Source organism: Crinia signifera, chromosome 6 (assembly GCF_055691185.1).
Source record: "Crinia signifera chromosome 6, ASM5569118v1, whole genome shotgun sequence".
Taxonomy (NCBI): domain Eukaryota; kingdom Metazoa; phylum Chordata; class Amphibia; order Anura; family Myobatrachidae; genus Crinia; species Crinia signifera.
In genome coordinates, this window is record NC_139222.1 from 293,795,135 (window position 1) to 293,822,474 (window position 27,340).

At 52.2% G+C, this 27,340-nt stretch overlaps 1 long non-coding RNA gene across 2 annotated transcripts in view; it reads left to right on the top strand.

Annotated features, from left to right (window-relative positions):
* Positions 1 to 9,363: 9,363 nt before the first annotated feature.
* The window catches only part of LOC146009509 (uncharacterized), an 82,892-nt gene continuing 64,915 nt past the window's right edge, over positions 9,364 to 27,340 (top strand). For both annotated transcript variants that reach the window (XR_014444682.1, XR_014444681.1), the window contains exon 1: positions 9,364 to 9,811. This is a non-coding gene — a long non-coding RNA (uncharacterized LOC146009509). The remainder of the gene's footprint in view (positions 9,812 to 27,340) is intronic.

Below are 27,340 nucleotides of genomic sequence, written 5' to 3' on the forward strand. Positions count from 1 at the left end.
CTCCTCTCATACTTCTTCTTTGCTTCCTCTCCGCTCATTGTGAAAACTTTTGTCTCCCTCCGCTCATCCACTTACTCTAATGCCTCTCCCCTCATCCTACTTCTCTTCTATCTAGTCTCTCATTCTTCTACTCTTCTACTTCTCATCTCATCCTTATACTCTACTGTTGTCCCATTTTCCTTATTTTCTGATGCCTTTCATCTCACCCTCGACTCTACTAACTGTACTCTACCTCCTACTCTACTAAACCTCTCTTTTAATCCTCCTACTCTACTACCTCTCACCTCATCATCCTACAGTGCTACTTCTCCTCATTCTCCTACTCTACTACTGTACCTCTCCCCTAATCCTCCTATTCTGCTACCTTTCCCCTTATCATCTTACATTACTACCTTTCCTATTCCTCCTACTCTTCCACATCTCCTCTTCCTCCTGCACTACCACCTCTGCTCTATTCTTTCTGCTCTACTACCCCTTCTCTTCCTCCTACATCCTCCTACACTACTACCTCTCCTCTACCTCATACTCTACTACCTTTCCTCTCATCCTCCTACTTGACTTCCTCAATTCATCCTCCTTCTCTACAACCTCTCCTCTCATTCTCCTACTCTAATGCCTCTCCTCTCATTCTCCTACTCTAATGCCTCTCCTCTGATCCTCCTACTTTACAACCTCTCCTCTGATCCTCCTACTCTACTGAATCTCCCATAATCCTCCTACTATATTACCTGTCTTTCATCCTCCTATACTACTACCTCCCCTCTTCCTCCTTCTCTAGGTAGTGTTGGAAGATGAAGAGGGGTAGAGTAGGCGGATGAGTGGAGAGTTACAGTAGTAGAGTAGGAGGCCCTCATCCCACTACTCTACTACCTGTTCACTCATCTTCTTACTTCCTATTCTAACCCTCCTCATCCTCCTACATTGCCTCTTCTCTTTCTCATCCTCTACTTCCTCTGCTCTCATCCTCCTACTCTACTGCCTTCAACCTCCTGCTCTATGATCTGTCTTCTTCCTCCTCTTCCTCCTATTATACTACCTCTCCACTCATCCTCCTACTCTATTACCTCTCCTGTTCCTCCTACTGAACTACCTCCACCCTCCTTATCATACTTTACTATCACGTTCGTGTGTGCACATGTGAGACAAAGAGTGTGCATCAGTGTGTATGTGTGAGACAAAGAGTGTGAGTCAGTGTGTGCGCATGTGAGACACAGCGTGTGAGTCAGTGTGTGCGCATGTGAGACACAGAGTGTGAGTCAGTGTGTGTGTGTGTGTGTGTGTGAGACACAGTGTGTGAGTCAGTGTGTGTGCATGTGAGACACAGGGGTAAAGATGGTAGTTTTATGGGCAACCAGTCAGAATTGATTTTTTTGTTTTGTTGGGGGCAGGGGTGAAATTCCCGAATGTGGATGGATACAGCTGTGGGTATATACAGCAGGGTGGGGAGGCCCTAATGTACATGTATGTCCTTCTTTACAGTATTTCCTCCCATGAATAAACATAAAAATAAAATTGAAAAACGAATATAGTCAGTGGTTTATCTATAATGGGTTACACATGTGCCATGCACATGGACCCCTGAGTCACAGGGGGTCCCAAACTCCACCCATTTTTTAAATACTTAACCTCCAGAATCCAGTGTTGGAGGCAGCAGTGCAGCAGAACTCACCAAAAAACAGACATGGCTCCATTTTGCATGGGTAATGAGCACTCTAGTACTCCCAGCAGAGAGGAGGGGGCCCGGGCAGAGGAGGCCACACATGGGTAGTAGGGTCTGAGCACTCTAGTACTCCCAGCAGAGAGGAGGGGGCCTGGGCAGAGGAGGCCACACATGGGTAGTAGGGTCTGAGCACTCTAGTACTCCCAGCAGAGAGGAGGGGGCCCGGGCAGAGGAGGCCACACATGGGTAGTAGGGTCTGAGCACTCTAGTACTCCCAGCAGAGTGGAGGGGGCACGGCCAGAGGAGGCCACACATGGGTAGTAGGGTCTGAGCACTCTAGTACTCACAGCAGAGAGGAGGGGGCCCGGGCAGAGGAGGCCACACATGGGTAGTAGGGTCTGAGCACTCTAGTACTCCCAGCAGAGTGGAGGGGGCACGGCCAGAGGAGGCCACACATGGGTAGTAGGGTCTGAGCACTCTAGTACTCCCAGCAGAGAGGAGGGGGCCCGGGCAGAGGAGGCCACACATGGGTAGTAGGGTCTGAGCACTCTAGTACTCCCAGCAGAGAGGAGGGGCCCGGGCAGAGGAGGCCACACATGGGTAGTAGGGTCTGAGCACTCTAGTACTCCCAGCAGAGAGGAGGGGGCCCGGGCAGAGGAGGCCACACATGGGTAGTAGGGTCTGAGCACTCTAGTACTTCCAGCAGAGTGGAGGGGGCACGGCCAGAGGAGGCCACACATGGGTAGTAGGGTCTGAGCACTCTAGTACTCCCAGCAGAGAGGAGGGGGCCCGGGCAGAGGAGGCCACACATGGGTAGTAGGGTCTGAGCACTCTAGTACTTCCAGCAGAGAGGAGGGGGCCTGGGCAGAGGAGGCCACACATGGGTAGTAGGGTCTGAGCACTCTAGTACTTCCAGCAGAGAGGAGGGGGCACAGCCAGAGGAGGCCGCACATGGGTAGTAGGGTCTGAGCACTCTAATACTCCCAGCAGAGAGGAGGGGGCCTGGGCAGAGGAGGCCACACATGGGTAGTAGGGTCTGAGCACTCTAGTACTTCCAGCAGAGAGGAGGGGGCCCGGGCAGAGGAGGCCACACATGGGTAGTAGGGTCTGAGCACTCTAGTACTCCCAGCAGAGAGGAGGGGGCCCGGGCAGAGGAGGCCACACATGGGTAGTAGGGTCTGAGCACTCTAGTACTTCCAGCAGAGAGGAGGGGGCACAGCCAGAGGAGGCCACACATGGGTAGTAGGGTCTGAGCACTCTAGTACTCCCAGCAGAGAGGAGGGGGCCCGGGCAGAGGAGGCCACACATGGGTAGTAGGGTCTGAGCACTCTAGTACTTCCAGCAGAGAGGAGGGGGCACAGCCAGAGGAGGCCGCACATGGGTAGTAGGGTCTGAGCACTCTAATACTCCCGGCAGAGAGGAGGGAGGACGGGCAGAGGAGGCTGCACATGGGTAGTAGGGTCTGAGCACTGTAGTACTCCCAGCAGAGAGGAGGGGGCACAGCCAGAGGAGGCCACACATGGGTAGTAGGGTCTGAGCACTCTAATACTCCCAGCAGAGAGGAGGGAGGACGGGCAGAGGAGGCTGCACATGGGTAGTAGGGTCTAAGCACTCTAGTACTCCCAGCAGAGAGGAGGGGGCACGGCCAGAGGAGGCCACACATGAGTAATAGGGCCTGAGCACTGTAGTACTCCTGGCAGAGAGGAGGGGGCCTGGGCAGAGGAGGCCACACATGGGTAGTAGGGTCTGAGCAATGTAGTACTCCCGGCAGAGAGGAGTGGGCCCAGGCAGAGGAGGCCACACATGTGTAATAGGGTCTGAGCACTCCAGTACTCCCAGCAGAGAGGAGGGGGCCCGGTCAGAGGAGGCCACACATGGGTAGTAGGGTCTGAGCACTCTAATACTCCCAGCAGAGAGGAGGGGGCACAGCCAGAGGAGGCCACACATGGGTAGTAGGGTCTGAGCACTCTAATACTCCCGGCAGAGAGGAGGGGGCCCGGGCAGAGGAGGCTGCACATGGGTAGTAGGGTCTGAGCACTGTAGTACTCCCAGCAGAGAGGAGGGGGCACAGCCAGAGGAGGCTGCACATGGGTAGCAGGGTCTGAGCACTCTAATACTCCCAAAAGAGAGGAGGGGGCACAGCCAGAGGAGGCTGCACATGGGTAGTAGGGTCTGAGCACTCTAATACTCCCGGCAGAGAGGAGGGGGCCCTGGCAGAGGAGGCCACACATGGGTAGTAGGGTCTGAGCACTCTAGTACTTCCAGCAGAGAGGAGGGGGCACGGCCAGAGGAGGCCACACATGGGTAGTAGGGTCTGAGCACTCTAATACTCCCGGCAGAGAGGAGGGGGCCCGGGCAGAGGAGGCTGCACATGGGTAGTAGGGTCTGAGCACTGTAGTACTCCCAGCAGAGAGGAGGGGGCACAGCCAGAGGAGGCCACACATGAGTAACAGGGCCTGAGCACTGTAGTACTCCTGGCAGAGAGGAGGGGGCCCAGGCAGAGGAGGCCACATATGGGTAACAGGGTCTGAGCACTCTAGTACTCCCGGCAGAGAGGAGTGGGCCCAGGCAGAGGAGGCCACACATGTGTAATAGGGTCTGAGCACTCCAGTACTCCCAGCAGAGAGGAGGGGGCCCGGGCAGAGGAGGCCACACATGGGTAGTAGGGTCTGAGCACTCTAGTACTTCCAGCAGAGAGGAGGGGGCACGGCCAGAGGAGGCCACACATGAGTAACAGGGCCTGCACACTGTAGTACTCCTGGCAGAGAGGAGGGGGCCCGGGCAGAGGAGGCCACACATGGGTAGTAGGGTCTGAGCACTGTAGTACTCCTGGCAGAGAGGAGGGGGCCCAAGCAGAGGAGGCCACATATGGGTAACAGGGTCTGAGCACTCTAGTACTCCCGGCAGAGAGGAGTGGGCCCAGGCAGAGGAGGCCACACATGTGTAATAGGGTCTGAGCACTCTAATACTCCCAGCAGAGAGGAGGGGGCACGGCCAGAGGAGGCCACACATGAGTAGTAGGGTCTGAGCACTCTAATACTCCCGGCAGAGAGGAGGGGGCACGGCTAGAGGAGGCCACACATGGGTAGTAAGGTCTTAGCACTCTAATACTCCAGGCAGAGGAGGCCACACATGAGTAGTAGGGTCTGAGCACTGTAGTACTCCAGGCAGAGAGGAGGGGGCCCAGGCAGAATAGGCCACACATGGGTAGTAGGGTCTCAGCACTGTAATACTCCTGGCAGAGAGGAGGGGGCCCGGGCAGAGGAGGCCGCACATGGGTAGTAGGGTCTAAGCACTCTAGTACTCCCAGAAGAGAGGAGGGGGCCCGGTCAGAGGAGGCTGCACATGGGTAGTAGGGTCTGAGCACTCTAATACTCCCGGCAGAGAGGAGGGGGCATGGCCAGAGGAGGCCACACATGGGTAGTAGGGTCTGAGCACTCTAATACTCCCGGCAGAGAGGAGGGCACCCGGGCAGAGGAGGCAGTACATGGGTAGTAGGGTCTGAGCACTCTAGTACTCCCAGCAGAGAGGAGAGGGCCCAGCCGGAGGAGGCTGCACATGAGTAGAAGGGTGTGAGCTCTCTAGTGCTTAGACCCCCGCAGATTGGAGGGGGCCCGGTCATAGTAGGCTGCACATGGGTATTAGGGTCTGAGTGCTTTTGTGCTCAGACCCCGGCAGAGAGGACGAAGCCCGGTCGGATGAGGCTACACATGGGTAGTCGGGTATTGAGCACTCTAGCACTCCCAACAGAAGGTAGGGGGCCTGAGTAGAAGAGGCTGCACATATCCAGTAGTGTCTGAGCACTGTATTGTTCAGATTCCGGCAGAGAGGAGAGTGGCTGCACATGGGTTGTAGGGTGTGAGCGCTGTAGTCCTTAGACCCTGGTAAATTAAAAAGGGCCCGGCTGGAGTAGGCTGCACATGGGTAGTAGGGTGTGAGCACTCTAATACTCCCGGCAGAGAGGAGAGGGCCCGGCCGGAGTAGGCTGCACATGGGTAGTACGGTGTGAGCACTCTAGTGCTTAGACCTTTGTAGAGAGGAGAGAGCCTGGCCAGAAGAGTCTGCACATTGGTAGTCGGGTCTGAGTACTCTAGCGGTCAGACCCCGGTAGAGAAGAGCGAGCTGCACACAGGCCACATCCTCTCTTGGAACACCCCTAATTATAAAGTTAATGGGTGACATTTAATGGAATGCGATGTTTATTCACTTTCCAAAATCACACCTTATCGCATTTTTTCATATTTTCTTCTGAAATCGATTATTTAATGGGATGTGAGTTTGACCCAAAAAAGTGCGATAAGGTGTGACATGGTGCAATTTTTAGACCTACTAATGTATGATTTCCGGAGCTGGTCATGTGCGATTTTCTGACCAACCGGAGTGCAAATTACTAGACTGCCTCCACATACCATACAACCCGCTAACCTACTGGCCCAAATAAGTCCCCTACAATATGCATCACACAACCTATATAATGGGGCACAGGTGGTATTTTGACCTTTGAAAGGTAGTAAAGTGATGAGGATGGAGAGGAAAGGAGCAGTGTCGGGGAGTGCAGGTGCCAGAGGCAGCAGGGAGCCAGTCCCAGCAAGCAGTGTCAGAGGAGCCAGGGGAAGAGGCAGCAGAGGCACAGTAAGAGCCAGCAGTGTGAGAGGGAGAGGCAGCAGAGTGGCAGGCAGCATGGCCACAGCAAGGCCTGGGCCAGGGAGGAGCCAGGAGGAGCAGCCACAGCAGGAGGAGGTGGAGGACCCTATTGACTCACCACCTTATGCCCTCACACAGGAGGACCTGTTCACAACACAGTCTGAGGAGGAGATGCAGGAGGATCACATCTCAGATGTAGCCTGGCCTGTGGTGGAGGGAGATGGAGCTGAGGAGGAGGAGGAGGAGCAGGGTGATGCTGCAGAGGAGGAGGAGGGGGACATGGGAGCTGAGGAGAGTGAAGAGGACCCAGAAAGTGGCCATACCCAAAGTGGCGCAAGGTGCACTTTCATATGAGGAAAATGTTGCCCTTGTTCGCGCCATAGTGCCTGTATTTGACAGGCTGCTGGGAAAACACAATAACAGGACCACTGTGCAGCGGAAGAGGGCCATGTGGGGCTCCATCAGTGCAGCAGTTAATGCCATAAGCAGCCACTAAAGAAGGGTCCGAAATGTTAAAAAAAGATTTTATGATATCAAAGGACAATTTAAATCAAAGATGGCTACAGAAATCAAAGAGGTCAGCCTCACTGGGGGAGGGACCAGCCAACCTGTTACCTATACTTTGTATGAAAAACAACTTAATAGAATCATTCCACCATTCGTGTCATTGGGGTGACATAGCATACCTCACAACTGTCCCGGTTTTTGTGGCTTGCATGTGCATTATCCCGCACAGGAAACGGCTGAGTCTGTATTCTGGATGTCTGAGAATATGATTATTAGAAGCAATGAGATAACTTATGGTAGAATGTTCTGTATGGGCGGCAGCCAGGTCTCCCTCTGTCAATAATGCATTAGCTGTAAATGATAAATGAAGGAAATGAGGAGTAATGTTACTGGGGGAAGGCGGTGTAATAACCGCACTCATTAGCCACAATGCTGACTCTGCAGATAGAACATACTGAGCTAAGACTCATACAGGGGACAGGGGCAGATCGGAGTACCGGGGAAGTGGGTCTGTTCCCGCAGGGCCATCAGAGTACCCGGAGAGTGGGACTGTGCCCGCAGGGCCATCAGAGTACCGGTAGAGTTGGACCGTTCCTGCTGGGCCATCAGAGTACCCGGAGAGTGGGACTGTTCCCGCAGGGCCATCAGAGTACCGGGGAAGTGGGACCTTTCCTGCTGGGCCATCAGAGTACCCGGAGAGTGGGACTGTTCCCGCAGGGCCATCAGAGTACCCGGAGAGTTGGACCGTTCCCGCAGGGCCATCAGAGTACCGGGGAAGTGGGACTGTTCCTGCAGGGCCATCAGAGTACCGGGGAAGTGGGTCTGTTCCCGCTGGGCCATCAGAGTACCCGGAGAGTTGGACCGTTCCCGCAGGGCCATCAGAGTACCCGGAGAGTTGGACCGTTCCCGCAGGGCCATCAGAGTACCGGTAGAGTTGGACCGTTCCCGCAGGGCCATCAGAGTACCCGGAGAGTGGGACTGTTCCCACAGGGCCATTAGAGTACCGGGAGAGTGCAAAAGTTCTTGCTGGGCCATCAGAATACCAAGAGAGTGGGACCATTCCCGCTGGACCCTCAAAATACTGGGGAAGTGGGACAGTTATTGCTGGGTCTTTGGAGTACAGGGAGAGTGGGACATTTCCCGCAGGGCCATCTGAGTACCTGGAGAGTGGGACCATTCCTGCTGGACCCTCAGAGTACCGGGAAAGTGGGATAGTTCTCGCTGGGCCATCTGAGTACTAGGGGAGTGGGAAAGTTTCCGTTGGACCATCAGAGTACTGTGCAAGTGGGACTGTTCCCACTGAGCACTCAGAGTACCAGGAAAGTGGGACTGTTCCTGAAGGGCCATCAGAGTACCGGGAGAGTGGGACCATTCCTGCAGGGCAATCAGAGTACTGGGAGAGTGGGAAAGTTACCGCTGGGCCATCAGAGTACCCTCAGAGTGGGACAGTTCTCACTGGGCCCTAGGAGAACTGGGAGAGTAGAACCATACCCGCAGGGCCACCAGAGTATCGGGAGCAACCTTAGATCTTCGTCAGTGTCATAGCTAGTGTAAGGCAGCCCCGGCTGCTGCTTGGGGGAGCTGGGGCTGCAGGGCGCCGGCACCCACCCGGCGCACTGTGACAAAGAAAATCAGTATGTGAGAGGAGTCACTGACTGTCTGACAAATGACAATACATATATATATATATATATATATATGCGGCTGCTGGCGTGCCGCCTGCTGCTGGGGCACAGGCGAGTCGACCGTGGCACAGGGGCGCGGCCTTAACAGTCTCACTGCCCTTACTTGATGGGCAGACGGGCTGTCAAATTAGAGGGCGAGTGGGCGGGGGCGCTCTAGCTTCTACTTCTCTAAACCCTTTCACCTATCCCCTACAACATAATAACCTCCCGCGGGCCCTCGATAACTTGCAATCACCTCCTGCGGCGATCAGGTGAGTTCTGCGGAATCTGAGAGCGTCTCACTGGACTCCTGTGGATTGTGGCCTGCCTGTTCTCCTTCAGTCGGGACCTCGCGCTTGCAGCCGGACCGCCTGGACTCCCCGGGACTCTTGCAGCACATCGAGCCGCCGCTGCTGGAGCCCCTGTGCCAGGTGTGCAAGTAGGGTGCACCCAGCTCTCATCCTTGCCGCCACTGGAGACCTGCCGGGCATCACCACTGGACCCCTGGTAGGTCTGCATCCCTGCGTCCCCTGGTCCTTGTCCCTGTGTCCCTGCGGTCCCAGTCCCTGCCTCCCTGCAGTCCCTGCCTCCGCAAATTTTGTCTCAATCTGGGTGGCATGGCATGAATTTTGTCTCAATCTGGGTGGCATGATGCAAATTTTGTCTCAATCTGGGTGGTATAATATGATTTTCCATATCCCCACAGGAGGCAATGGAGTAATTTGCTATCAGCTCTCCCCCCTGCTGCCGGAACGTCGCCACATGTAGCATACCTCCCAACTTTTTCATGTGATGAATAGGGACACTCACACGGCGAAACCGATTGAGCACTTGAAAAAGGAGGCGTGGCATATGTGTGATACATGTGTGCCGTTTGTGGGTCGTTTATGTGGAGGAGGACTGAGTCCCTGCGGGGCCACACACAGCTTTGGCGTACGCCTGATGCTGTGTTCCCTATTGCAGCCCCACACATGTGCAGTAGAGGGAGACCTATAGCGCAAAGACTACATCCCCCATGAGCCTGTGGGGGTAGGGGGTGGATCCGGAGGGGAAGTGAGGAGGAAAGCGCGCGGAGGAAGAAGAGGGGAAAGAGAGGAGAGGACGAGTGTGGAGAGCGGGGACGGAGTGAGAGAGGAGGGAGACAGGAGCCGGCAGAGGGAGAGAGCAAGGCGCCGGGAGGGCCAATATCTGCAGCTACAAGCGGCGCTTCTACATCAGGAAGGCGCCACAGTCGTTGATTGGCAGCACGGCAGCCGCAACAGCGGAGAACAGCACCCAGCAACAGAGAGATGCACGTGGGGTGGACCGCCCAGCATCATCCAACTGTCCCATGGTGGTGAGTCCCACAGTAACACCTGGCACCTGTATGAGTACCTGGACCCCATCCTACACTCCCTGTCTGGGCTATTGATCCTCATGCCCCTAGGACTGCTTCTTAGTATGCTCCCGGTCTGGACACTTGATTCTGCCCCACACTCCCAATACTGCATATTTACACCTTCCCTACCTAGAGAGAAAGAGAAAGGCAGAAGGAATAGGCTGAAAATTATTAACCCTTTTGTTACTCCCTCCCTAACCCAGTTAGGGAAGCCTCAGGGAAGACACCTGTGCTTGCAATTAATAAAGACTGTTTAACCCTGTGGATTACAAATACCCTTTCAGGCCCCTGTTGGAGGCAAGGAGCTTCTGTTAAGAACTATGGCCCTTATTCTGATCGGTGCGGATATTCCCGCATTCTTACGGTGCGGTCCGCACGCCACGGTGTTTTGCCGCGTGCGGCCATCGTCCGTAGAAACGCCCACGTGTCCTCCGCATTCGGACGGACTCACTCTTTAAGAACAGGGCGTGTTTACGGACGACATACAAAGCATGCGTGTGCGGGAGAAACACTCCGATTCGGCACGGTATTACAGAGTATTACAGAGTATGCTCGGGAATACCGCATCCGAACGGGAGCCAAGCGGTGCTACCGCACGTAAGCGGAGTATTTACGCCAAACAACCCACTATGAAGTATCTTCTGCTATACATCACATGACCCACTTATTCAATTACCTATCCTCATAAAAAACTGCTTATTTGGAACATGTCGAATACACATGTGTATTGCTAGTATTAATATTCTGTCATGTCCATTGTTAGCAGTTTGAAAGTGTCTGACAAGTACAGCATATGTGGGTGTTTAGTACGGGTTCCTTGAAGCAGCAATGGTTTCAATTAAAGCACTGACAAGCGGCCTATTAGTGAGTAATGAGTAAAGGAGTAGATTCTATTGGGTTCAGGTGTTAATGGTTGTAGTCATTAGGCGTACGTTCGCCTACCGCATGAACGAGTGGTGTACGCAAAGCAATAGTACACTTGTGGACACCGCACATTTCTGCCCTTTTTGATCGCGTGCATTCGGAGTGGTTTCCGAATGTACGCCCCCCAACATAAGTGTACTCCCCCGTGTCCGCCCATGTTTCCGCCCCGTTTTGCCCACTTTGAAACTACGCCCATGTGCCATTCCGCATGACGCCCATAATACGCCCATATTTCCCGACTGATTGCGGGCAACAGTTTTGGACGGGACTTTGCCGAACTGGTACGGAGTCTAGGCGTGGCACATGCGCGTTGCGTTCTCCACGCATGCGCAGACGGCGAAAAGACGCGATCCGTAAGAATGCGGTAAAGTCCGCGTCAATCAGAATAAGGGCCTATGTTTGGGACATACCAAAGGAAGGAAATATTGAGCCCAGGACTGTTAGTGATATCACTCAGGTACCCCAAAGTGCACTTTAGGAACTTTATTTATTATTGAGCAATAATAGCTTTTATTTCTGTACTGTGATCCACGTAATAATTATCTGTTTATTGTGACATAAGCAATAATGTTGAATATTTAACTGTTTGTCATTATCTATACAATAGAGATACCTGTATGGTTATTAGTGAATATGCACATTGTTTGGATTTATGCAGATAGTGGGGGACATTTACCAAAATGGATTCGTAGAAAAAAGGTGTATTCGTAGGGAGAAATACACCTTTTTTTTACGAATTTGTATTTTCGGGATTTACAATCCCAAAAATACAACAATTCGTAGTCCTAAAGATGGAACATTCGTATTTGTAGTTACAAATACGAATGCCCTACACCATCGATAGGATACGACAGAAATCACCATTCAAAAGAATGGTGGTTTCTGATTTACTAAGCAGCCGTACTGACAATACGGCTGCTTAGTGGTGTGAAACACCCACGCAAATACGACAGGAAAATAGAACACCATTTTCCTGTTCTATTTGCGTTTTAGCCTGCACGGATCAGTCAGATCCGTGCAGGCTACAGTGTAAAAAAATAGAAAAAATAAATAAATTAAAAAAAAAAACGGCGTGGGGTCCCCCCCACAGCCATAACCAGCACCAGGCTGAAGGAGCCGGGGCCGGTAATTAAAAATCAGGGAGCCCGACAAATAGGGGTTCCCCGATTTTTAACAACCAGCCCCAGGCTCCAGGTCCGGGGCTGGTTCCCAAAATACGGGGGACAAAATGAGTAGGGGTCCCCCGTATTTTAAGAACCAGCCCCAGGCACAACCAGCCGGCAGGGTAATGTCACAGCCGGGGGACACTTATAATATAAGGTCCCGCGGCCAAAACATTCTCCCTACCGACCAGTCAGCCTGGTCAGGGGCCCTGGGGGAGTGGGGACCCCCCCAATGAAGGGGTCCCCCCCCTCCAGGACTTACCTGACCAGGCTGAAGCCTGGTGCTGTCCTCGATGCCCCTGGGCGGTGGGCATCGAGCTGATAAATGTTGTAAAAAATAGATAAACCATTGTTTTTTACTGTGGCACTACAAGTGCCAGCAAGCCTCCCCAGCAAGCTGGGACTTGGAGAACCACAAGTCCCAGCCTGCTGGGCATTAAAGGGCCCGCTGGCACTTGTAGTTCTACAGTTAAAAAAATAGTGCACAAAACACACTGACACACTTTTAAAATAAAACTTTATTACACACAAAGCCCACACATACTGATACTTACCTATCTTCTTCCCATAGGTCGCCCTGATGTCCTGTGTCGGCGTCTTCTGGTCCTGTGTCGTCTTCTTCCTCCATGTCGACGTCGCTGTCGGCGATGGTGTCCCCGTCCGGATCCGAAGAAATCCATTTGGGAAGCTGTGGAAGGAAACCATACTCACCTGTCCCAGCGCGACGTAGTCCAGGTAAGGGTCTTTGCAAAAAAATAAACCGAAAACCCCGAAACCAAACCGGACTGACGGAGAGTCGCACGTGTGTTTGTTTACATCGTGCGGCTCCGCCTCCCGAATGCCGCTATTGGCCGCTAGGCCGCAAGGCGGCCAATAGCGGCATTCGGGAGGCGGAGCCGCACGATGTAAACACACCGTGCGTCTCCGTCGTGTCCGGTTTGGTTTCGGGGTTTTCGGTTTATTTTTTTGCAAAGACCCTTACCTGGACTACGTCGCGCTGGGACAGGTGAGTATGGTTTCCTTCCACAGCTTCCCAAATGGATTTCTTCGGATCCGGACGGGGACACCATCGCCGACAGCGACGTCGACATGGAGGAAGAAGACGACACAGGACCAGAAGACGCCGACACAGGACATCAGGGCGACCTATGGGAAGAAGATAGGTAAGTATCAGTATGTGTGGGCTTTGTGTGTAATAAAGTTTTATTTTAAAAGTGTGTCAGTGTGTTTTGTGCACTATTTTTTTAACTGTAGAACTACAAGTGCCAGCGGGCCCTTTAATGCCCAGCAGGCTGGGACTTGTGGTTCTCCAAGTCCCAGCTTGCTGGGGAGGCTTGCTGGCACTTGTAGTGCCACAGTAAAAAACAATGGTTTATCTATTTTTTACAACATTTATCAGCTCGATGCCCACCGCCCAGGGGCATCGAGGACAGCACCAGGCTTCAGCCTGGTCAGGTAAGTCCTGGAGGGGGGGGACCCCTTCATTGGGGGGGTCCCCACTCCCCCAGGGCCCCTGGCCAGGCTGACTGGTCGGTAGGGAGAATGTTTTGGCCGCGGGACCTTATATTATAAGTGTCCCCCGGCTGTGACATTACCCTGCCGGCTGGTTGTGCCTGGGGCTGGTTCTTAAAATACGGGGGACCCCTACTCATTTTGTCCCCCGTATTTTGGGAACCAGCCCCGGACCTGGAGCCTGGGGCTGGTTGTTAAAAATCGGGGAACCCCTATTTGTCGGGCTCCCTGATTTTTAATTACCGGCCCCGGCTCCTTCAGCCTGGTGCTGGTTATGGCTGTGGGGGGGACCCCACGCCGTTTTTTTTTTTAATTTATTTATTTTTCTATTTTTTTTTACACCTTGCAGCCTGCACGGATCTGACTTGATCCGTGCAGACTGCTAGAAATAATTCGTATTAGCGGCCGTATATACGGCCGCTAATACGAATCATTACACCATCGGAGGGTTACAAAGCAGTCGTATCTGACTGCTTTGTAAATCCCCCTCCGGAACACGACTTTGCATACGACTTAAACAGTCGTATGCAGTCGTAGGGAAACAACCAATACGAAAAACTAGGTTTTTCATATTGGTAAATTTCCCCCAGTATGTCCAAAGTTAAAGGCCAGTGAATGTGAAGCCTAGAGTAGTTGTGCAAAGTTATACGCTAGAAACAGAGAGAGTGTAGCGACTGGCGACAGTCGTAGTTAGCCAGGCCAACGGTGAATTATTTAATTGTTACTGTGCATTTTCTATTGTTCTTTAAAGGCGCAGGTTGCCCAATTCTGCGCCAATAAATTGTTGATCTCTTTGAACCACTCTGAGTCTCCTTCCTATCATCCTCTACGACATCGAAGCAGCAGTACCATCTAAGCGGCAACACCGATAAGACAACGCACTGAATTACACCGGTGGTTATCACATATGCAAATGAGGGCACAGCGTCTATTCTGTCAGATTGGGGGGGGGACTCCCAACTGCCCCCCCCCCCCCGCAGCGGGACACTACAGGTCGTGGGAGGGACGCGAGAACGTCCCCAAAAGCCGGGACATTCCTGCGTTTAGCGGGACAGTTGGGAGGTATGATGTAGTCAGCGGCGTAACTATAGCACCGCAGCCCCCGCCACCGCGGGGGGGGGCGCTGCATGTGGGGGCGCCGGGGGCTGCGGTGCTTTAGTTAACCCCCCCCTTTCAATCCCCCGCAGACTTACCTATCGCGCTGGTCCCGGCGGCTCCGTTCTTCTGCTGAGGACCACCACAAAATGGCCACCCCCATATAGCACACACTTCTCTGAAACTGTCTGCTGTAAGGGGGAGGCCATTTTCTGGTGGTCCTCAGCAGAAGAACGGAGCCGCCGGGACCAGCGCGATAGGTAAGGCTGTGGGGGATTGAGGGGGGGGGGGGGTTTGCATGGGCGGCGGGGTAGGGGTGCTTGGCGGGGCGGCTACGCCACTGGATGTAGTGTGCCCAGCTGTGTCTCCCCTGCTGCTGCCAGATCAGTGGCATCACGCGGGGGATGCGGCCTGCACTCACCTCAGCAGGGTGACGCCAAATAGCCACACTCACACCTGCATCTAACGTCTGCACGTTCCTGTTGGCAAACAGCAGCTCTTCAGGACAAGTTGTGCGTACGCAGGCCCGAAACACCGCTGACAATGAACACTTGAATTTCATGTTTCTTATGAAGAACCAGAGTGACGCCTTTCTAGGGTGACCAACTCATCCCTTTAATCCGGGACACATTAATTACACAGGTTCTGGGGCTGGCTTTCACCTGGTTTTAAACTGCCACAGAACCTGTGTAATTAATATGTGTCCCGAATTAAAGGGATGAGATGGTAACCCTGTGCCTTTCTATTACTACTCTGATGCCGGTTGTTTTTTTTTACCAAAAATGGTAGGGGGTGGGGGGCGCCACTTATTTTTTGGCAGGGGGGAGCAAAATTTCTAGTTACGCCACTGATCTTCGTGCATGTTTCAGATCATTCAATGGTCAGCGACAATCAAATGATGTGGGTGTTCCCCTGCAGGCTGCGAGTGGATGTTTATGTAAATCATTTGGAATACCCCCCTATGTCTCAGCATCTTCTCCGACAGCACTTCCAGGTGTCATTTTGTTGTTTGCCACTAGAGGGCACCCAAGTCTCACAGATGGGTTTTGCAGTAATGAGACATAACTGATCCTTGCTGCATACTCGGGGAGTCACAACTATGTCGTCCAGGACTCAAACTTTTTCCCATATGAACAAATGATTTGATAATATCGGCCATGATTTCCTGATGAATTATATATGACATAATGCACATGTGAGTGAACATTGGAATGTGGCGCGCATACAACCATTATAGCAGCAGCTGCGTACTGAACGCTGTAAGTGCAGATAGAAGTGGAGGCCACAGATGCAGCCAACATAAAAGTCTGTTCACTGACTTCAATCAAACAATCTGTGCATGAGAGATAAAGGCGACAAAGGCGACATGTTTAGTACGACACCAATACCTTGAACATCATAATAAAAAGGATAAAAAATATAAGATAAAGAGGAGAACGTGACAGGTCAGCTGAGCACACAGAGGTATACAGAGGTATACAGAGGTACACAGAGGTATACCGAGGTACACAGAGGTACACAGAGGTACACAGAGGTATACAGAGGTACACAGAGGTATACCGAGGTATACAGAGGTACACAGGAGGTATACAGAGGTACACAGAGGTACACAGAGGTATACCGAGGTACACAGAGGTACACAGAGGTATACAGAGGTACACAGAGGTATACAGAGGTATACAGAGGTACACAGAGGTATACCGAGGTACACAGAGGTATACCGAGGTACACAGAGGTACACAGAGGTACACAGAGGTATACAGAGGTACACAGAGGTATACCGAGGTATACAGAGGTACACAGGAGGTATACAGAGGTATACAGAGGTACACAGAAGTACACAGAGGTATACCGAGGTACACAGAGGTACACAGAGGTATACAGAGGTACACAGAGGTATACAGAGGTATACAGAGGTACACAGAGGTATACCGAGGTACACAGAGGTACACAGAGGTACAAAGAGGTATACAGAGGTACACAGAGGTATACCGAGGTATACAGAGGTACACAGAGGTACACCGAGGTACACAGAGGTATACAGAGGTACACAGAGGTATACAGAGGTATACAGAGGTACACAGAGGCACACAGAGGTATACAGAGGTACACAGAGGTACACAGAGGTACACAGGAGGTATACAGAGGTACACAGAGGTATACAGAGGTATACAGAGGTACACAGAGGTATACAGAGGTACACAGAGGTTTACAGAGGTACACAGAGGTATACAGAGGTACACAGAGGTACACAGAGGTATACAGAGGTACACAGATGTATACCGAGGTACACAGATGTATACCGAGGTATAAAGAGGTACACAGAGGTATACATAGGTACACAGAGGTATACAGAGGTACACAGAGGTATACAGAGGTACACAGAGGTATACAGAGGTACACAGAGGTATACAGATGTACACAGAGGTATACAGATGTACACAGAGGTATACAGATGTACACAGAGGTATACAGAGGTACACAGAGGTACACAGAGGTATACAGAGGTACACAGAGGTACACAGAGGTACAGAGGAGGTATACAGAGGTACACAGAGGTATACAGAGGGACACAGAGGTACACAGAGGGACACAGAGGTACACATAGGTACACAGAGGTACACTGAGGTATACAGAGGTACACAGAGGTATACAGAGGTACACAGAGGTACACAGAGGGACACAGAGGTATACAAAGGTACACAGAGGGACACAGAGGGACACAGAGGTACACAGAGGGACACAGAGGTAAACAGAGGAGGTATACAGAGGTATACAGAGGTATACAGAGGTACACAGAGGTATACAGAGGTACACAGAGGTATACAGAGGTATACAGAGGTATACAGAGGTACACAGAGGTATACAGAGGTACACAGAGGTATACAGAGGTACACAGAGGTACACAGAGGTATACAGAGGTACACAGAGGTACACAGATGTACACAGAGGGACACAGAGGTATACAGAGGTACACAGAGGTACACCGAGGTATACAGAGGTACACAGAGGTACACAGAGGTATACAGAGGTACACAGAGGTACACAGAGGTACAGAGGAGGTATACAGAGGTATACAGAGGGACACAGAGGGACACAGAGGTACACAGAGGGACACAGAGGTACACAGAGGTATACAGAGGTACACAGAGGTATACAGAGGTACACAGAGGTACACAGAGGGACACAGAGGTATACAGAGGTACACAGAGGGACACAGAGGTACACAGAGGGACACAGAGGTACACAGAGGGACACAGAGGTAAACAGAGGAGGTATACAGAGGTATACAGAGGTACACAGAGGTATACAGAGGTATACAGAGGTACACAGAGGTATACAGAGGTATACAGAGGTAAACAGAGGTATACAGAGGTACACAGAGGTACACAGAGGTACAAAGAGGTATACAGAGGTACACAGAGGTGCACAGAGGTGCACAGAGGTATACAGAGGTATACAGAGGTACACAGAGGGACACATAGGTACACAGAGGTATACAGGGGCAGGTATACAGAGGTATACAGAGGTACACAGAGGGACACAGAGGTACACAGAGGTACACAGAGGTTAGTGACGTGCGGTGAGGTCAGTGGCTGGTGAGGCACTGGTCTGTAAGCAGTGGTGCAAGCACAATTTTTTTCTTAGGTGGTACCAAAAATGGTTGTGGTCAAGTTTCATAACAATAGCGGCATGGTCACATTACGTATGTCAAACACTGTAATGACCCTTAAACATTATGCCACACACCGTAATGCCCATGACACAATATGCCACATATCGTAATACCCATGAAACATTATGCCACACAAGGTAAAACTCAGTACATATAATACCACACTACATAATGCCCATTGCATATCACACCACACACTGTAATGCCTATTAAATATTATACAACGCAACATATTGCCCATTACATATTATGCCACACTGCAATGCTCATTATATTGTGCCACACACCGTAATGGCAATGACAGAATATGCCACACAGCGTAATGCCAATGAAACATTACCCATACACCGTAATGCTTATCGCACATTATGCCACACACCGTAATGCCCATTTGGACATTATGCCACACATAGGTATACCGCTGACACCTTTTTATGTCCCACACACAAAAATGCCCCTAGCAAATTATGCCCCAATATTAAGGTTTCTAATTATTCATTGCCCTGAGTTTCTTGGCAAAAGATACAGCGGCAGCACTTCCGGGTATTACTACACACGCAATGGTGTAATAATACATTTTGGGCCCTTTCGTGGACTATTAGTGCCGTTTAAATGCAGAATGCCCCCTGCAGTGTGGGGTAGATGCATAATTCCCCACTATTGTTGCTTAAAAGAATGCCTCTACTAGGACTTAACGTCCTACATGCTCGTTGCCATGGAGGTTACATGCTCATTTCCATGGGGGTTACATGCTTGTTGCCATAGGGTTTACATGCTTGTTGCCATGGGGGTTACATGCTTGTTGCCATGGGGGTTACATGCTCATTGCCATAGGGTTTACATGCTCGATGCCATGGGGGTTATGGCTGGCTGACACTGAGTAGAATTTGATGACAAGAGGCATTAGTGCATACTCACCCTCCTCCTCCTAGGCCTGCAGCTCCAGCATTGTGATGACACACAAGTTGATTGATTGACAGCCTGGTGAAGACCTTCGTCGGCAGCCTGGACTGTGGCCTCTCCACCATGTCTGGCAGGGCAGCCAATGGCCAGCCATGCAGTGGGCCAGGCGAGTGGAGAGCTTCAGGACACATCTGCTCCTGGCCCGGGGACAGGCGGGTGGAAGGCTGCGGATACCGCTGCTCCTGGCCTGGGGACAGGCGGGTGGAGGGCTTCAGGACACCGCTGCTCAGGGACTTCTCTCTCTCCTCCCCCCCCCCCCCCCGGGCCGCCGCTGGAACAGCCTTCACAGCAGCGCTATAGCCAGATCTCCTCAATGCCACGCTAGGACAGTTCTACAGCAGCCGCAGCTGTCCCAGCTAAGGTAGCGCACATTGACGAGCAGGCTCCGCCGGACACAGACGCTCCTGTGTCCCGACCCTCCTGGCCTGCTTGTATCGGTGCCATCACTGAGGTGGGTGATGGCAGCGCAGGACGGGTGCCGACAGCGAGGGGAGAGGGGAGAGGGAGGGAAGGGGGGGTGGCGGCTTTCCGATGGCTTCAGTGACAGGGCTGAATGCACGCCCCTGTCACTGCGGCACTTGTAGTGGTGCCGCTTCTGCTAGTTTTATTAATGGGCTTTTACAGCGCTCAGCATGTCCCCACCCCATGCCCGCCCCCTGCTTCCAGCCTTTTGTAAGGGGCAGCTGGAGGCACCGCCTTCGGTGCCTCTGAAATTAAATAAAAAATCGGTACTTGTTTCCTAGAACGGCCACAACGATTTAGATCGTTGTGGTCGTAAGATAAAAAATCGGATCGATCGCATCGCATGCGATTTGGTCGCATACGATGCGACCGATCCGATTGACCGATTTTTCACCCGATTTTTTTTTTTTTTCACCTGATTATTTTAAATTGCCCCCACAAATGTTACTAAGTGGGCTAGACCCCACGATAGACGTCAACCCGAAGCGTGGCGAGCGCAGCGAGCCCGCGAGGGGCGGCGGTGCGCGTCCTCCGACCTTTTCATTCCCCTACTATCCACTAGGGCGTGGAGTGAGAATAGAATAGTGTGGCGAGCGCAGCGAGCCACCGAGCCCGAAGCGTGGCGAGCGCAGCGAGCCCCGCGAGGGGACGCGTCTAACTTCACAGGTATACGCGTCCCCTCGCGGGGCTCGCTGCGCTCGCCACGCTTCGGGCTCGGTGGCTCGCTGCGCTCGCCACACTATTATATTCTCACTCCACGCCCTAGTGGATAGTAGGGGAATGAAAAGGTCGGAGGACGCGTACCGCCGCCCCTCGCGGGCTCGCTGCGCTCGCCACGCTTCGGGTTGACGTCTATCGTGGGGTCATGGCGGGCACATAAAAAATGTGAAATGGGTCATATTTGGCCATTTCACCTTTTTTATCATTTTACCCTATGTGAGATGGACTTAATCAAGTCCATCTCATCTTGTGCCATTATAATGGCACAAGACCGACAAGATCCTCCCGATTTCAATGTTAAAATTTTTTTTAACATTGAAGTCTATGGAAAAATCGGGTCAATCGGTCGGTCGCATCGCGGCCGATTTTAATTGGTCGCGACCGACCGATCGACCCGATTTCTGTCAATCAAAGTGAAAAATTTTTAAAAAATCGGCCACATCGTGAGGATCGTGTCCCTTAATTAAGAGCCACGATCACTCACGATTGTGGCCGTTCTAGGAAACAAGTACCAAAAAATCAAGCAACAATAAAAAGGATTAAATTAACATAAAGAAAATACTTATGACACAGACTAAATGTCATAAGTATCTTCTTTGTATTATTTTAATCATTAATGACAGGGGAGGCTCTGCCTCCCCTGCCTCCCCTGACTGCACGTCCCTGACAGAGGTATACAGAACAAAATGTTCTCTAACATAACAAGAGAAAATGGAATGTAGTCTAGAAATGTCCCAAATAAGGAAATAAAGGTGAGAGAAGGAAGGAGGGGGACTATAGGGGGAGGTGCAAGGATCCACTGAGCTTCTATGGGGGATTTAGGGCTTTTTCGGCTAATTGAACAAAGCTTTAAGGAGGTTCCCACAAGGGATTTCTATCTAAGTGAATCAGTGAGGGTCAGCCATGGGCTCCGTCCATATCAATGAGTTGTAACGGAATCTGCTGCACTATATAAGACGCTGTAACGGAATCTGCTGCACTATATAAGACACTGTAACGGAATCTGCTGCGCTATATAAGACACTGTAACGGAATCTGCTGTGCTATATAATACACTGTAACGGAATCTGCTGCGCTATATAAAACACTGTAACGGAATCTGCTGCACTATATAAGACACTGTAACGGAATCTGCTGCACTATATAAGACGCTGTAACGGAATCTGCTGCGCTGTATAAGACGCTGTAACGGAATCTGCTGCGCTATATAAGACACTGTAACGGAATCTGCTGCGCTATATAAGACGCTGTAACGGAATCTGCTGCGCTATATAAGACACTGTAACGGAATCTGCTGCGCTATATAAGACGCTGTAACGGAATCTGCTGCGCTATATAAGACACTGTAACGGAATCTGCTGCGCTGTATAAGACGCTGTAACGGAATCTGCTGCGCTATATAAGAACCTGTAACGGAATCTGCTGCGCTATATAAGACACTGTAATGTAATCTGCTGCGCTATATAAGACACTGTAACGGAATATTCTGCACTATATAAGACGCTGTAACGGAATCTGCTGCGCTATATAAGACACTGTAACGGAATCTGCTGCGCTATATAAGACGCTGTAACAGAATCTGCTGCGCTATATAAGACACTGTAACGGAATATTCTGCACTATATAAGACGCTGTAACGGAATCTGCTGCGCTATATAAGACACTGTAACGGAATATTCTGCACTATATAAGACGCTGTAACGGAATCTGCTGCGCTATATAAGACACTGTAACGGAATCTGCTGCGCTATATAAGACACTGTAACGGAATCTGCTGCGCTATATAAGACACTGTAACGGAATCTGCTGCGCTATATAAGACACTGTAATGTAATCTGCTGCGCTATATAAGACATTGTAACTGAATCTGCTGCGCTATATAAGATACTGTAACGGAATCTGCTGCGCTGTATAAGACGCTGTAACGGAATCTGCTGGGCTATATAAGACACTGTAACGGAATCTGCTGTGCTATATAAGACGCTGTAACGGAATCTGCTGCGCTATATAAGACGCTGTAACGAAATCTGCTGCGCTATATAAGACCCTGTAACGGAATCTGCTGCGCTATATAAGACACTGTAACGGAATCTGCTACGCTATATAAGACACTGTAACGGAATCTGCTGCGCTATATAAGACACTGTAACGGAATCTGCTGCTCTATATAAGACACTGTAACGGAATCTGCTGCGCTATATAAGACACTGTAATGTAATCTGCTGCGCTATATAAGACACTGTAACGGAATCTGCTGCTCTATATAAGACACTGTAACGGAATCTGCTGCGCTATATAAGAAACTGCAAATAAATAAGTATGCAGGCAATGGGCAGTATGCAGGCAGGGGTGGTATGCAGGCAGGGGTGGTATGCAGGCAGGGGGTGGTATGCAGGCAGGGGGCAGTGTGCAGGCAGGGGTGGTATGCAGGCAGGGCGCAGTGTACAGGCAGGGGTGGTATGCAGGCAGGGGGCAGTGTGCAGGCAGGGGGCAGTGTGCAGGCAGGGGGCAGTGTGCAGGCAGGGGGTGGTATGCAGGCAATGGGCAGTGTGCAGGCAGGGGGCAGTGTGCAGGCAGGGTGGTATGCAGGCAGGGGGCAGTGTGCAGGCAGGGGCAGTGTGCAGGCAGGGGGTGGTATGCAGGCAATGGGCAGTGTGCAGGCAGGGGGCAGTGTGCAGGCAGGGGTGGTATGCAGGCAGGGGTCAGTGTGCAGGCAGGGGTGGTATGCAGGCAGGGGGCAGTGTGCAGGCAGGGGTGGTATGCAGGCAGGGGGTGGTATGCAGGCAATGGGCAGTGTGCAGGCAGGGGCAGTGTGCAGGCAGAGGGCAGTGTGCAGGCAGGGGTGGTATGCAGGCAGGGGTGGTATGCAGGCAATGGGCAGTGTGCAGGCAGGGGGCAGTGTGCAGGCAGGGGTGGTATGCAGGCAGGGGTGGTATGCAGGCAATGGGCAGTGTGCAGGCAGGGGGCAGTGTGCAGTCAGGGGTGGTATGCAGGCAGGGGTCAGTGTGCAGGCAGGGGTGGTATGCAGGCAGGGGGCAGTGTGCAGGCAGGGGTGGTATACAGGCAGGGGGTGGTATGCAGGCAATGGGCAGTGTGCAGGCAGGGGGCAGTGTGCAGGCAGGGGTGGTATGCAGGCAGGGGTCAGTGTGCAGGCAGGGGTGGTATGCAGGCAGGGGGCAGTGTGCAGGCAGGGGTGGTATACAGGCAGGGGGTGGTATGCAGGCAATGGGCAGTGTGCAGGCAGGGGCAGTGTGCAGGCAGGGGGCAGTGTGCAGGCAGGGGTGGTATGCAGGCAGGGGTGGTATGCAGGCAATGGGCAGTGTGCAGGCAGGGGGCAGTGTGCAGGCAGGGGTGGTATGCAGGCAGGGCTGGTATGCAGGCAATGGGCAGTGTGCAGGCAGGGGGCAGTGTGCAGGCAGGGATCAGTTTGCAGGCAGGGGTGGTATGCAGGCAATGGGCAGTGTGCAAGCAGGGGGCAGTGTGCAGGCAGGGGTGGTATGCAGGCAATGGGCAGTGTGCAGGCAGGGGGCAGTGTGCAGGCAGGGGTTGGTATGCAGGCAGGGGGCGGTATGCAGGCAATGGGCAGTGTGCAGGCAGGGGTCAGTGTGCAGGCAGGGGTGGTATGCAGGCAATGGGCGGTATGCAAGCAGGGGGCAGTGTGCAGGCAGGGGTGGTATGCAGGCAGGGGGCGGTATGCAAGCAGGGGGCAGCATGATTCTGCTCCATGTGCGATCTATGCTGATTTCAGGACTCCTTCTGCATGTCATGATTTTACCTGTTTATACTAATTTTGTATTAATAATTTTCGGTTCTCCCATTTAAAATCTATTATAAAGTGGCACAAAATCTGAATCTGAACCAACACACTTGGGATTAGTTTTTGCCAACAATGAACCAGAAGCGGCGCGTTGCGGTCTGTGATGTAAGCTCTGTGTATCGCCTGCGTAATAGTGTCGCACTCGCTCGTGTTTGTGTCCCTGTACGACTGTACAACACCCTACAATATGTCAGTGATTTCTACATGAAGGACACTGAGAATACGTGTGAGTAGCAGAGATGACATTACACAGTGAGGCGCATTCCGCTCCCCAGGGCAATGGCGGAGGTGACGCTACACAAGGGCGATGAAGTTAAGCTCCATAAACAGAAGTTTCTGGGAGGATAATTACTGCTGAGTTACATCATTTCTCCTATTCAGCCAGGCCCGAGGCTCCGGAGAAGAACTAGGCCATTCACGTCCTATTGTCTGCAGAACACTAGGAAGCGGGCCTGGGGAAATAATAGAGTGTTCCCGGGATGGTCGGGCTGACAGCCACCGCTGTATGGGTAAACAGGGGTAATATGTCCCTTTGTTTTAAGGCAAGAATAGCACATTGCTTCCACACAGTGACAATTACTGCACGGGGCCTGTATGTGAATGACACCCCCCAGGGGTCTCCGGCTGCTCTCTGGGCTCTGACTATCCCACCCAGGCACTAATTAGCTGTCATTTTCTACAGAATGCTTCTTCCCTGTGCTCTGTTCTGGGAGGTCCGGAGATGGGCCCTGCTTACTGCCCTCCACCCCTCTGTCCTGCCCCAGACATTAACCCTTCCCTCTCTGGTCTGCTGAGTCAGGCTTAGTGCAGAACAGAAGGGGAAGGGACAGGCTCGGTTGTCAGTGTTTCCATGAGGTCCATGGTACTAATGCACTGATGCGATTATTGGTGCAAGGATAAGGATTTACTCACATGCTAATTGTGTGTGTGTTATAAAGGATCCCCACTCCGAGCAAGTGCAATGCCCTTTCCCGATGCCCTGCAATAGTTATTGGTTACATTTGTATTTACACAGAGATATCCCTCAGTTGTAACATCACTATATGGTATAAGCAGACATATCACCAGTGACATCAGCAGTTGTAGCTGTAGTGACATTAGCACAGACATCACCAGTGACATCAGTAGTTGTAGCTGTAGTGACATCAGCACAGAGGTCACCAGTGACATTAGCAGTTGTAGCTGTAGTGACGTCAGCACAGACATCACCAGTGACATCAGCAGTTGTAGCTGCAGTGACATCAGCACAGAGGTCACCAGTGACATTAGCAGTTGTAGCTGTAGTGACGTCAGCACAGACATCACCAGTGACATCAGCAGTTGTAGCTGCAGTGACATCATCACAGACATCCAGGGCCGTCGAGAGGGTGGGGGGCGCGGCTTGATGGAGTTGCCCGTTGGCGGCCCTTGTCCGACTCTCCCCCCTTCCCCCTCCATCCCTCCCGGGCATGTGCTCAACATTAGCGTCCCACTGACAGAGTGAGAGCTCATACTGAGCCTGCTGCCAGCAATGCTGCTGATGCTGCTCACTACTGCTGCTCCCCCTCTCCCTCCCCTAGAGTGTTTTTTCACCACACCTGAACATTTTGGGGCCTAGCGGCTCCTGATTGTAAACAAACATCCTGCGTCTCGTCCTGACAGTTCACTGGTGTCAGGTGTTTGCGTTTTTTTGTTTTGCCAAGACCCAGGGATGCTACATGGAACAAAGAGGACGCAATCTAGGGATATTAGTGGGGGGATAGTATTGGGGTGAAAGTAGTGGGGGGATAGTAGTGGGGGATAGTAGTGGAGGAATAGTAGTGGGGGGAAAGTAGTGGGGGGAAAGTAGTGGGGGGAAAGTAGTGGGGGGATAGTATTGGGGAATAGTATTGGGGGGATAGTAGTGGGCGGATAGTAGTGGGGGATAGTAATGGGGGATAGTAATGGGGGATAGTAGTGGGGGATAGTAGTGGGGGATAGTAGTGGGGGGTAAAGTAGTGGGGGATAGTAGTGGGGGGATAGTAGTGGGGGGATAGTAGTGGGGGTAAAGTAGTGGGGGATAGTAGTGGGGGGTAAAGTAGTGGGGGGATAGTAGTGGGGGATAGTAGTGGGGGGATAGTAGTGGGGGGGATAGTAGTGGGGGGATAGTAGTGGGGATAGTAGTGGGGGGGTAGTAGAGGGGGGATAGTAGTGGGGGATAGTAGTGGGGATAGTAGTGGGGGGATAGTGGTGGGGGGATAGTGGTGGGGGACAGTAGTGGGGGATAGTAGGGGGGGATAGTAGGGGGGGACAATTGTGGGGGGATAGTAGTGGGGGGATAGTAGTGGGGGATAGTAGTGGGTGATAGTAGTGGGGATAGTAGTGGGGGGATAGTAGTGGAGGGATAGTAGTGGGGGATAGTAGTGGGGGACAGTAGTGGGGGACAGTAGTGGGGCATAGTAGTGAGGGGATAGTAGTGGGGGGATAGTAATGGGGGGATAGTACTGGGGGGATAGTAGTGGGGGATAGTAGTGGGGCGATAGTAGTGGGGGATAGTAGTGGGATGATAGTAGTGGGGGATAGTAGTGGGGCGATAGTAGTGGGGCGATAGTAGTGGGGGATAGTAGTGGGGGGATAGTGGGGAATTGTAGTGGGGGACAGTAGTGGGGGGATAATAGTGGGGGATAGTAGTGGGGCAATAGTAGTGGGGGATAGTAGTGGGGCGATAGTAGTGGGGGATAGTAGTGGGGGGATAGTGGGGGGATAGTAGTGAGGGACAGTAGTGGGGGGATAGTAGTGGGGGGATAGTGGGGGGATAGTAGGTGGGGACAGTAGTGGGGGGATAGTAGTAGGGGATAGTAGCAAGGGGATAGTGGGGGGATAGTAGTGAGGGGTAGTAGTGGGGGGATAGTAGTGGGGGGATAGTAGTGGGGGGATAGTAGTGGGGGATAGTAGTGGGGGGATAGTAGTGGGGGGACAGTAGTGGGGGATAGTAGTGGGGGGGTAGTAGAGGGGGATAGTAGTGGGGGGGATAGTAGTGGGGGGATAGTAGTGAGGGGATAGTAGTGGGGGGATAGTAGTGGGGGATAGTAGTGGGGGGATAGTAGTGGGGGGACAGTAGTGGGGGGATAGTAGTGGGGGGGTAGTAGTGGGGGGATAGTAGTGGGGGGGATAGTAGTGGGGGGATAGTAGTGGGG